Here is a 12,715-nt window from a genome sequence, read left to right as displayed (position 1 = left end):
GTCATCCTCGAATGGGCAATGTCCTTTATTTCGCTTCTTTAGAAACTTACGCACTTGGGCAATTACAGTCACGAGGACTCTGACATAGCATTAATCTGGTGACGCAAAAAAAAAAGGGGGGGGGGCCAAAAAAATACGTTGCACCGACATGATTTTCACGGGACGGGAACGCTACTGGTACATGGTCAAACATACGGGAAAAAAAACTGTAAAGAGTTACGGAAAACAGAGCGATGTCACGGCCGAAAAAAAGGCAGATAACGATGACGTTGCAGTAATGAATTACCATCCGCTGGTGCGCCCAAACAATTTCCCGCTCGGAAACAGGCTGAACTGCGTGTCGGAGCGTGAGCCACGAACGACATGATCTCCAGCGTGGGACGCCCAGCACGAATGTCAGCCACGGATCGGTGAGAAGGGGGCGACGCGTGTGCCAGTTCGCTTTGTCTTAATTCGGCAGCGGCAAAAGCTGCGGTGCGGCGTCGGCCGAGGCATCATGGCGTCGACGGGCAGGGGGGTGGGAATCGAAGGTCTGGGACATCTGTGCGCGAGACAAGAACAAGTAAAGAAAGAACAAACACGAACGAGAGCTGTCTGAAATCAGGAATGTGTACCACTCGCTGTTTTTTTTTTGTGTGTGTGTGTGTGGAAGTCTCCTCTCTCACGTTACAGTCGTAGCGGCAACTTTGAGGACGTTAATCGTGTACCAGCCCCGATTTGCCGGACGGTGACGAGAAAAAAAAAAAGAGGCGGTGCTATAAGCGTGTACGTGGGCCTTTTCTTGAGCTTGACGCGCTAATGGGCCGGTGATTTATTCGAACGCGCTGATCATCGCGTGTCATTAATCACGTCATGAAAGAGAGAGAGAGAGAGAGAGAATGAGAGATAGGAAGCGTGATCAATGTCCGTCTATAGGGTCGTGCCTTTTGCGGGGGGCGGGTACGGGCCCGTAGATCACCAGATCGAAACGCGGAAAGTAAATCCTCCGTGTACGAGGCCCCGCTCGCCAATGCCTCATGTAGTTTGCCTTTTTTTTTTTCATCTTGGTGTCCTGTTCGACAGATTGTCGTCGTGTAAAGCGAACAAGCAGGCTTCCGCCCGAGTGGTCGCTCGCCTTGCGACAAAACTACCGTGTTACTCTGACTGTAGACGTATTGGAGCCATGAAATAGATATTCAAGCTCTTACAGTAGCAATCCTGATGCGAAGTTCAATGAAGTCGCTGTACTCGCGTGTTGCTGTGCTTCTGACATGCGCTAAATGCCAATTAGCTCTTTTTTTTTTGTCGACAATCGTCTGATTGTACGTGTGAGCATGCCTTGCGAACCTACAATTTTCACACGTACAGTTGCGACGTCAGCAAGAAAATCGCTTTCAGGTGTCATACCACGATAAAAAACAGTGCATGCATTTGTGCACCCGTTGACTCCGAAATGACATAGGCCTAAACGTGCAGGTTTACAGCTCGTACAAAACTCCAGAATTTGGCTGAGCTTAACGATTTGCCCTGCACTTTATGAAATACACTATGGCGAGAATCGTGATCATGCGACTCATTCACATTACCTGGATTTAAGATGCAAAACAATTAGGTCGTCAGCCCCATCAGCAGCCCCACCCTCTCGCATTTGTTCATTAAAATCAAGAATAAATGGGCATGGGTAAGATACGTAGAGAAAAGGTAAGATAACCGATGTCATTAAGAGTGACAGACTAGATTACAAGAGAAAGCAAGCGTGCGACAGGGAGAGAGAGAGAATTAGTTGCGCAGATGAGATTAAGAAGTTTGCGGGTAAAATGTGGCCACAGCAAGCACTGAAACGGGTTTATTGCCGACAAGGAGAGGCCTTTGCCCTGTAGTTGGTGCAACCAGGTTCATTATGATCACGATGGACATCCATCTTCTTCTTTATTCGCTAATCTATTCGCGTTTGAAGAGGTGCACCTCCGGGTCAATATGGTGTTTCGTGCAACTTAACACGTATTTCGTTTTGTTAAAGCGCATGTGACTCGAAAAATAACGACAAACTTTTATTCAAGACTTTTATTCAGATATTATTCAGCACAACAGGAAAATATTGAAGCTTTAGTTGATGCAAATGAAGCTACCTTTTCTTTACAGCATTGGCTTTTTTTACGTGCATGACATCGAGGCAGACCTTTTAAGATTGTACATGCAAAGTCCACCAATTGTCGCAGAAGGAAGGGAAATCAACGCAACTTGAATGGTGCGCTGATTTCACTCATTTCTGTTCACAATGTAGACGTCGCTAGCCACGTTGGAAGACAGATTTGTCTTCGAGAAAACTTGCTACACAGACTCGCTTTTTGCGAACTGTTACACTGATATAAAGCACGAGAAAGGAGCACTGCGGTAGGAATGACCTCTATAGTTTGCATTTTTTTTGTTTTTCCTTATAATAAACGATCATGTCATTTTCACCAATTAAAAGGCTTGCTTTCATTTATCAAAAAATAAGACATGGTCGCATTGTTCTCGCAAAAAAATTTCAGAAAGAATTCGAGTTTCTCTTACAGTGAGTACGTGCGTCATTTTCCGCAATTTTTTTTATTATAAACTTTCTGAAAACTCGTTTTGGAGAAGTCTGTACTAAATCAGTGTAGTTGTGACAGACTGCGTTAAATTCATATGTAGTATTGAGAAGATTTTGAAATGTAAAGTGAAGGAACAATTATACTACATGTGACTGCACCACAGTTCCTTTCACATTTTTATTGATATTATCTGGGGTTACATGCCCCATTGCCTGGCTATGATTACGAGACATGTCATAGCGGAGGGCATCGAATATTCCGGCCTTGTGTTGTCCTTTACCACGCTATCACATCGCGCATAAAAGGGCGTCTAGCATTTCACCTAAGCCGAAATACGACCACCGAGGTCATAATCGAACCCACGACCATTGGTTCGGAAGCCGAGAACCGTGACTACTGTACCTCTGCGACGGACTAGCTACTTTCAGTGCATGCTTTTCATTGGCAGATTACGCGCAGCAATTACCAAGTGAAAATGACACTGGTGTCTTCTCCGCCCGTAAGGACACCAAGGTTTCCGAAATATGACTCGAAAATTCGTAGCTGTAAGATTGCATGCAAAGGCTTAGGTAAATACACAGGGATCGCGTAGGCTAAAGTAAATGCACAGGGGTGAGCACTGTGCCTCAAATGTCCCGCTTTTCAGAAAGACATGCTGCCTGAGGACATAAAGTGCATTCCTACATGGGAAAGGGGCGATCTTCAACCCCGGGTGTAGATTAGCATAAGCTAGAAGCTACTGCCCAAAAAAAGGGCGATTGGCTGTCATAACATAATGTCTCAAGGCATAACCTATGACAGTGGTGACAGATATTATAAACTGCTCGACTGCAAAAAAGATGGAACAGACAATCATCTTGCGTAAGGGTGTAATCATTCAGGGCGCCCCCGAGTGACTTGGACTGCACGTGCGACTCGCATTATTGTAACAGAAGTGGCTTAAACAGTGAGCGCTGTAAGAACTGTGTGTGTGTGTGTGTGTGTGTGTGTGTGTGTGTGTGTGTGTGTGTGTGTGTGTGTGTGTGTGTGTGTGTGTGTGTGTGTGTGTGTGTGCGTGTGTGTGCGTGTGTGTGCGTGTGCGTGTGTGTGTGTGCGTGTGTGCGTGTGTGCGTGTGTGCGTGTGTGCGTGTGCCTGTGTGTGTGTGTGTGTGCCTGTGTGTTTGTGTGTGTATGTAGCGTTGTTTGTTAACGTATAGACATTCATTTCATTTTGTGCGTACGCTAACGTCGTGTTTCCGGCCTGCATTTTGCTTCGAATTAATTGTCACACAGAAATCTAATTCATCCTGGTGGTATTGTTTGTGGCAAGGCTATCTTATACACGTTGTGTTTAGGTGTGCTTATATGTAGCCTTTCTATCCTCCGTGGCTGCTCTTTTCCGTAGACTAATTATCCGTAAAAGCATGTCACCGGTGCTCTATGAAAGCGCCTGCACCTTTTAAACAACATTTAGTGACAAACCATTAGTAAACCAGTCAGAGCAACTTCAGGAAGCCTCGAATGTATCATGCCTAATTAGAATGCTTGTTAAAGCTGCACACCAAAGCCACCAGGTTGGATGCAGAGAAGGATGAGTGGACGAATGGGACGACCAATGAATAGTCGAGGAAAGTTTTGTTTTGCCCTGTTCACAACGCCTTCTTATACGCAAGAAATGCGCGTTGATGGCACCTAAATGCAAAAATTATTCAAGCGACAGCCATGCACTCTATCTGGCTTAGCGCAGTTTAGTAGAGCGAGCTTCAGCGTCGCAATATCTGGCAGCAAGTCCCAATTAGTGGGGAACCCGGCGAACAGCGCTTCGGGCGTTCGGCCTCAAAATAATGCGCCGCCGTAAAAATCCGAACACGCGGCGCTGCTACTTCAAAGCCTCTCATTTCCGGCGCCAACTTTTAACGCCTGAAGCCAAGTGAGCAACTTAGTCAATTCGAGTTTGTGGAAAGGAAAATGGATAAAAAAAATGTCTGTTGACGAAGAGTTGGGCTGCCGTGTACAGATTAAGCTTCGACTATTAAGCTTCGACTCCCGAGCCAAGCGACAACTTCAAGGCGGTGCCTCAAAAGCGGCGTGAAACACGATAAAGGGGGACGAAGTTTCCAGGCGCACTATGACTAGTGTGGTTGTGCTTGTTTTTCTAAGTATAAAAAAGCGTGGGGGTAAAAACATTTGCGAGGTGGTCAGGGTGTCGCCAATTGCGTAAGCGCGAAGACATGTACGCGTGAGGGACTCCGGTACTGCAATAGAAAAGAGGGGGGATGAAATCACTGGGCTTGTGGGTGCTCAAAATTTTCCTTGAGGACAGCCCGTTTCACAATGTGGTAAAGTGTGTGAAATACCAGATTTCCTACTGCGTTATAGTGGTCTGTTTTTTATACCCGTATGTTGTTAAACTATTACGTGCTAAACATTAACAAACCCGTAATAGGAAGTGTGAAAACCCTACTACTGGCCTTGCTCAAATTTCGCACAACTTGCTGTGGTGCAGCAAGTCAGCGCCACACGAGTGGTGATTGCTATTGTATTATAACGGGAAAGCAGTACTCATGTGACACAGTAGAAATATCCACGTGCAAGAACAGCCCGCAGCTGATGTATTTGAAACTGAAGATGTCGAAGCTAGAGGCCAAGCCAAGTAAGAGACCGTTTTGTTGTATTTCTAGTGCACCTCTGTAACTTAGCGGCTACGTAGCACAGCACCAATAAAGCCTACTGTTATGATCAGCCTTCGCGCCTTGGCACCGCTTGAACGTAGGAAATGATTTCTCCAATCTCTGCCCTGCTTTACCCTGGGTCGATGCTCCCTGATGTGCACTTGATGCGTCGACAACACGTCTTCATCAAAAGGTCACCGCGCCTCGTCAAGCGGGTTGGACATTCCCGGCCGACTATGGCAATTCCGTGGCCCATGAAAGGCTATTGGCAGTCGGAGCAGCTTGGAAAGATTGGCAAACTCTGCGCTGCTTTGTTCGTTGTGCTACGAGGTGCACCGGACAATCGGCCGAGCGTCTGGGATCTGTCTAGGGGCACGTTCTCCACACTCCATGATGCCTTCATGCCTTCGTGGCCAGTCCCGGAGCCAGCCGTCACTGCACCTGGCTACACAGCTGCATTGCGCGTGTGTCAACTCGAGCCGCTCGTTCTACTGTACTGTTCCGTGTCATATTATCGTATTGCGTCTTGTGTTATGTTTCTCTCTCGCTGTGGGGTGAACTGGGCACGTCTCTTCCCTATTTCCTATGTTGGGACTTGGGTGATTTCTGATATTTGCATATTGGGGGTGGAGACATGAACGTCATCTTGATTAAACTTCTTTGGATTCTACTGTTTCGCTGCAGGCGATCGTGGGAGAGCGAAGACCTTAAGACGCGAGCGTCGAGATGCTCCAGACAAGCTTATATCTAGAGCCATTAAGTTACCATCATGTAGAGCACGCTAACATCAATATCCTAGCAACACTGATTGATAGATATGTTGGGTTTAACGTCCCAAAACCACCATATGATTATGAGAGACGCCGTAGTAGAGGGTTCCGGAAATTTCGACCACCTGGGCTTCTTTAACGTGCACACAAATCTGAGCACGCGGGCCTACAACATTTCTGCCTCCATCAGAAATGCAGCCGCCGCAGCCGGGATTTGATCCCGCGACCTGCGGGTCAGCAGCCGAGTACCTTAGCCACTAGACCACCGTGGCGGCGCCCCTAGCAACACTCTATCTTCAGTATATAAACACTGTAAATAACTATTACTGTCATCAGTCCCGGCTACTCTGCTCGACATCCCACTGAGACTTACCTGAGGGTGGCGATTTGGGCTTGTTGGTATGGTTGCATGATGATGGATGGTAGCGCAGACAACGAACACGGACAAGAGAAGGCACATAGACACAACACAGCGCTAACTTTCAACAACAGTTTATTACACGCAGATCTCCGTGGTGTATGCGATCCACCACGCCAACGTCGCACGTGCGTAGCTCTAAAAACCATCAAATATAACCAACGCGCGTGTTCCAATACTTTACAATTTTATATTTTTCAATCTTTTTTTACTTTTTCTTTCTTCCTTTTATCCCATGTTACCACAAACCCTATCGCGAATACATGTAATCAAGTTCCTTATCTGTCAACACCACTGATGGGCTGCTCACACACGTGTCACCTAGCTCTGCAATTCTGCCGGCCTCCAATACCAACCGCGTCATCTCGTGCCTACTTCTATTGATTATAACCGTTTCCTTGAATTTCGGTGTGCAATTACATCTCTGGCAATGAAGGGAAAGAAAACCATCAGGAACAACACTATTTACTTTGTTATTGTGCTCGCGCAAGCGATCGTTTATGCATCTACTGGTCTGACCGATATAACACTTTCCACAAGTAAGTGGAATGAGGTATACAACACACATGATGCACTCCACAAATAGGTTTCTATGTTTCTTTTGGCATACATTTGATTTTCCCTTGTCTGGTCTTGTGCTTCTGCAAAGACTCACCAACTTATTGGGTGCCGAGAAAACTATGTTAGTGCCACATTTTTCCGCAATCTTTTTTATCCTGTGAGAAACCTTATGCATGTATGGAATTACGGCAAAACTTTCCTTTCTTGAGCTCACCCTATCCATCCCTTCACATCTTTTCTCCAGCACTTTTCTGTGCAATCCTTCAGCAACGGACACGACGAGGCTCTTGGGGTACCCGGCATTGCTTAGCCTCGAGACCTGTTGTCTGAAGCTTTCATTCATGAGGCACCGGCAGGACTTCTTTAGTGCCTCACTCAAGCACATCTTCGCAATGCCTCGTTTTACCAGTTTAGTATGCGCTGAGTGAAACTGTAGTAAAGGCTTACTTGCTCTGGGCTCGTAACACCAGCATGTCTTTTCATCTGAGAATTGAAAGTTAATGTCAAGAAATCTGAGCCTTCCGTCACATGGCATTTCAAAAGTCACTTCAAGTGGGTTAAGCCCCTCACGAAAAACGCTACACACGCTACTACATTGAGTAGCAAAATCTGCAGTTCTGTCATTGATAAACACTAAAAAGTCATCGACGTACCTAAATACGTGCACAACATTGTATTCATTTAGGCGTCCTGATAGCCTCCTGTCCATTTCAGCCAAAAACAAATTACTTAAAACTGGTGCTAAGCACGAGCCAATGCATACTCCTTGTTTTTGCAGATACAGGGTACCATTGTTTTCAATAAACGTTGACGACAAGTAAAACCTAAGTAATTCTAAGAAATTGTCGACGGACGTACCTGCTTGTGAGCTAAATCTAACGGCACCGTACTCATCGATGCATTCGCCAACACTTGTTAATACTGCTGATTGTGGCAGAGAATAGTACAGATCTTTTATGTCAGCCGAAAACGCTTTTAACCCTATGTTTTTTCGTTCCCTGACGAAACTTATCACCTGTTCCGAATTTTTTGTCAGGAAGGGGTCATTTATGTCAAGCAAGTTTAATGTTCTTTGCAGATACACAGCTACAGCTTTTTGCCACGTGTCCTTCTCCGACACTATCACTCTGAACGGTACTCCTTCCTTATGCGTTTTAGCACTAAAGAACACATCCAGACTGTCATTTTTACTTTTTCTGATACCGCTAAGCACACCTTCTAGATTCATCCTCTTACAAAGTTCTATTGCTTTTCCCCTCACTTTTTCAATCGAAATACTTTTCTTTTCGCTGAACACTGCCGTAATAGCACTTTTAGCCTTTTCTTTAAATTCATCATGCGAGAAAACCGCAAACCCTCCTTCTTTATCGACTGGAAGTACACTCAGAGCATGCTGTGTCAAGTAAGTTTCCACGCGTTTGAGAGGCAAACTGCGGCATGGAGGCCTACACAATTTTAAAGCGTCCACACCTTCGTTGATGATCCTGGTGGCTTGATCCTCGGGAACCCGCTTCGACACTTGACGTACAATTGATACGAGTTCCGGCTTGTTCTTTTGAGGTTGCACGGCAAACTTTGGCCCAAGTCCCAATACTTCTAGTACAAAGTCCGGTAGGCAGATGCCTTCTGCCACATGAACGTTGGAGGTTGCACTCACGCGCACTTTGTCCACCACATCACGTAACAGTCGTAATTGAAGCTTCCAGTGGAATTCTATCATTTGGTCTGCCAGACGTAGATGCTTTCGAAAGTGAATCTCCGCTGCATATGACTCGTAAGTTCGATGCATCTGCGCCCGTAGGTAGGCTCTGAAAAGGCGTACCTGTCGAAGCCATTCTGAGCGCTGAATTTTCATGATCCTCGTTCTGTGCCCATCTGAAGGGGTACACCCTCCGAAGAGCGCTCGAACATCCTCTGGTAGAATCTTGTTCCTTATGGAAAAGCTGAGCGTTCTTGCCTTGCACACGGCGTTGACGATGAGGGCTACAACACCCGAAGGATCTCGCAGTACATGAACGAAAGAGCCCGTTGAACGAGAAATGAAGTCAATGAGGGTGGCGATTTGGGCTTGTTGGTATGGTTGCATGATGATGGATGGTAGCGCAGACAACGAACACGGACAAGAGAAGGCACATAGACACAACACAGCGCTAACTTTCAACAACAGTTTATTACACGCAGATCTCCGTGGTGTATGCGATCCACCACGCCAACGTCGCACGTGCGTAGCTCTAAAAACCATCAAATATAACCAACGCGCGTGTTCCAATACTTTACAATTTTATATTTTTCAATCTTTTTTTACTTTTTCTTTCTTCCTTTTATCCCATGTTACCACAAACCCTATCGCGAATACATGTAATCAAGTTCCTTATCTGTCAACACCACTGATGGGCTGCTCACACACGTGTCACCTAGCTCTGCAATTCTGCCGGCCTCCAATACCAACCGCGTCATCTCGTGCCTACTTCTATTGATTATAACCGTTTCCTTGAATTTCGGTGTGCAATTACATCTCTGGCAATGAAGGGAAAGAAAACCATCAGGAACAACACTATTTACTTTGTTATTGTGCTCGCGCAAGCGATCGTTTATGCATCTACTGGTCTGACCGATATAACACTTTCCACAAGTAAGTGGAATGAGGTATACAACACACATGATGCACTCCACAAATAGGTTTCTATGTTTCTTTTGGCATACATTTGATTTTCCCTTGTCTGGTCTTGTGCTTCTGCAAAGACTCACCAACTTATTGGGTGCCGAGAAAACTATGTTAGTGCCACATTTTTCCGCAATCTTTTTTATCCTGTGAGAAACCTTATGCATGTATGGAATTACGGCAAAACTTTCCTTTCTTGAGCTCACCCTATCCATCCCTTCACATCTTTTCTCCAGCACTTTTCTGTGCAATCCTTCAGCAACGGACACGACGAGGCTCTTGGGGTACCCGGCATTGCTTAGCCTCGAGACCTGTTGTCTGAAGCTTTCATTCATGAGGCACCGGCAGGACTTCTTTAGTGCCTCACTCAAGCACATCTTCGCAATGCCTCGTTTTACCAGTTTAGTATGCGCTGAGTGAAACTGTAGTAAAGGCTTACTTGCTCTGGGCTCGTAACACCAGCATGTCTTTTCATCTGAGAATTGAAAGTTAATGTCAAGAAATCTGAGCCTTCCGTCACATGGCATTTCAAAAGTCACTTCAAGTGGGTTAAGCCCCTCACGAAAAACGCTACACACGCTACTACATTGAGTAGCAAAATCTGCAGTTCTGTCATTGATAAACACTAAAAAGTCATCGACGTACCTAAATACGTGCACAACATTGTATTCATTTAGGCGTCCTGATAGCCTCCTGTCCATTTCAGCCAAAAACAAATTACTTAAAACTGGTGCTAAGCACGAGCCAATGCATACTCCTTGTTTTTGCAGATACAGGGTACCATTGTTTTCAATAAACGTTGACGACAAGTAAAACCTAAGTAATTCTAAGAAATTGTCGACGGACGTACCTGCTTGTGAGCTAAATCTAACGGCACCGTACTCATCGATGCATTCGCCAACACTTGTTAATACTGCTGATTGTGGCAGAGAATAGTACAGATCTTTTATGTCAGCCGAAAACGCTTTTAACCCTATGTTTTTTCGTTCCCTGACGAAACTTATCACCTGTTCCGAATTTTTTGTCAGGAAGGGGTCATTTATGTCAAGCAAGTTTAATGTTCTTTGCAGATACACAGCTACAGCTTTTTGCCACGTGTCCTTCTCCGACACTATCACTCTGAACGGTACTCCTTCCTTATGCGTTTTAGCACTAAAGAACACATCCAGACTGTCATTTTTACTTTTTCTGATACCGCTAAGCACACCTTCTAGATTCATCCTCTTACAAAGTTCTATTGCTTTTCCCCTCACTTTTTCAATCGAAATACTTTTCTTTTCGCTGAACACTGCCGTAATAGCACTTTTAGCCTTTTCTTTAAATTCATCATGCGAGAAAACCGCAAACCCTCCTTCTTTATCGACTGGAAGTACACTCAGAGCATGCTGTGTCAAGTAAGTTTCCACGCGTTTGAGAGGCAAACTGCGGCATGGAGGCCTACACAATTTTAAAGCGTCCACACCTTCGTTGATGATCCTGGTGGCTTGATCCTCGGGAACCCGCTTCGACACTTGACGTACAATTGATACGAGTTCCGGCTTGTTCTTTTGAGGTTGCACGGCAAACTTTGGCCCAAGTCCCAATACTTCTAGTACAAAGTCCGGTAGGCAGATGCCTTCTGCCACATGAACGTTGGAGGTTGCACTCACGCGCACTTTGTCCACCACATCACGTAACAGTCGTAATTGAAGCTTCCAGTGGAATTCTATCATTTGGTCTGCCAGACGTAGATGCTTTCGAAAGTGAATCTCCGCTGCATATGACTCGTAAGTTCGATGCATCTGCGCCCGTAGGTAGGCTCTGAAAAGGCGTACCTGTCGAAGCCATTCTGAGCGCTGAATTTTCATGATCCTCGTTCTGTGCCCATCTGAAGGGGTACACCCTCCGAAGAGCGCTCGAACATCCTCTGGTAGAATCTTGTTCCTTATGGAAAAGCTGAGCGTTCTTGCCTTGCACACGGCGTTGACGATGAGGGCTACAACACCCGAAGGATCTCGCAGTACATGAACGAAAGAGCCCGTTGAACGAGAAATGAAGTCAATGAGGGTGGCGATTTGGGCTTGTTGGTATGGTTGCATGATGATGGATGGTAGCGCAGACAACGAACACGGACAAGAGAAGGCACATAGACACAACACAGCGCTAACTTTCAACAACAGTTTATTACACGCAGATCTCCGTGGTGTATGCGATCCACCACGCCAACGTCGCACGTGCGTAGCTCTAAAAACCATCAAATATAACCAACGCGCGTGTTCCAATACTTTACAATTTTATATTTTTCAATCTTTTTTTACTTTTTCTTTCTTCCTTTTATCCCATGTTACCACAAACCCTATCGCGAATACATGTAATCAAGTTCCTTATCTGTCAACACCACTGATGGGCTGCTCACACACGTGTCACCTAGCTCTGCAATTCTGCCGGCCTCCAATACCAACCGCGTCATCTCGTGCCTACTTCTATTGATTATAACCGTTTCCTTGAATTTCGGTGTGCAATTACATCTCTGGCAATGAAGGGAAAGAAAACCATCAGGAACAACACTATTTACTTTGTTATTGTGCTCGCGCAAGCGATCGTTTATGCATCTACTGGTCTGACCGATATAACACTTTCCACAAGTAAGTGGAATGAGGTATACAACACACATGATGCACTCCACAAATAGGTTTCTATGTTTCTTTTGGCATACATTTGATTTTCCCTTGTCTGGTCTTGTGCTTCTGCAAAGACTCACCAACTTATTGGGTGCCGAGAAAACTATGTTAGTGCCACATTTTTCCGCAATCTTTTTTATCCTGTGAGAAACCTTATGCATGTATGGAATTACGGCAAAACTTTCCTTTCTTGAGCTCACCCTATCCATCCCTTCACATCTTTTCTCCAGCACTTTTCTGTGCAATCCTTCAGCAACGGACACGACGAGGCTCTTGGGGTACCCGGCATTGCTTAGCCTCGAGACCTGTTGTCTGAAGCTTTCATTCATGAGGCACCGGCAGGACTTCTTTAGTGCCTCACTCAAGCACATCTTCGCAATGCCTCGTTTTACCAGTTTAGTATGCGCTGAGTGAAACTGTAGTAAAGGCTTACTTGCT

At 45.5% G+C, this 12,715-nt stretch overlaps 1 protein-coding gene across 1 annotated transcript in view; it reads right to left on the bottom strand.

Moving 5' to 3' along the window:
• Nucleotides 1–12,715, bottom strand: part of LOC119169268 (cell adhesion molecule Dscam1-like) — a 269,223-nt gene that overhangs the window by 99,932 nt on the left and 156,576 nt on the right. The gene's annotated exons all lie outside the window — the stretch shown is intronic.

This window comes from Rhipicephalus microplus, chromosome 2, assembly GCF_043290135.1.
Source record: "Rhipicephalus microplus isolate Deutch F79 chromosome 2, USDA_Rmic, whole genome shotgun sequence".
Taxonomy (NCBI): domain Eukaryota; kingdom Metazoa; phylum Arthropoda; class Arachnida; order Ixodida; family Ixodidae; genus Rhipicephalus; species Rhipicephalus microplus.
Note: the sequence above shows the minus strand (reverse complement) of the source record. Positions and strands in the feature narration are given on the sequence as shown.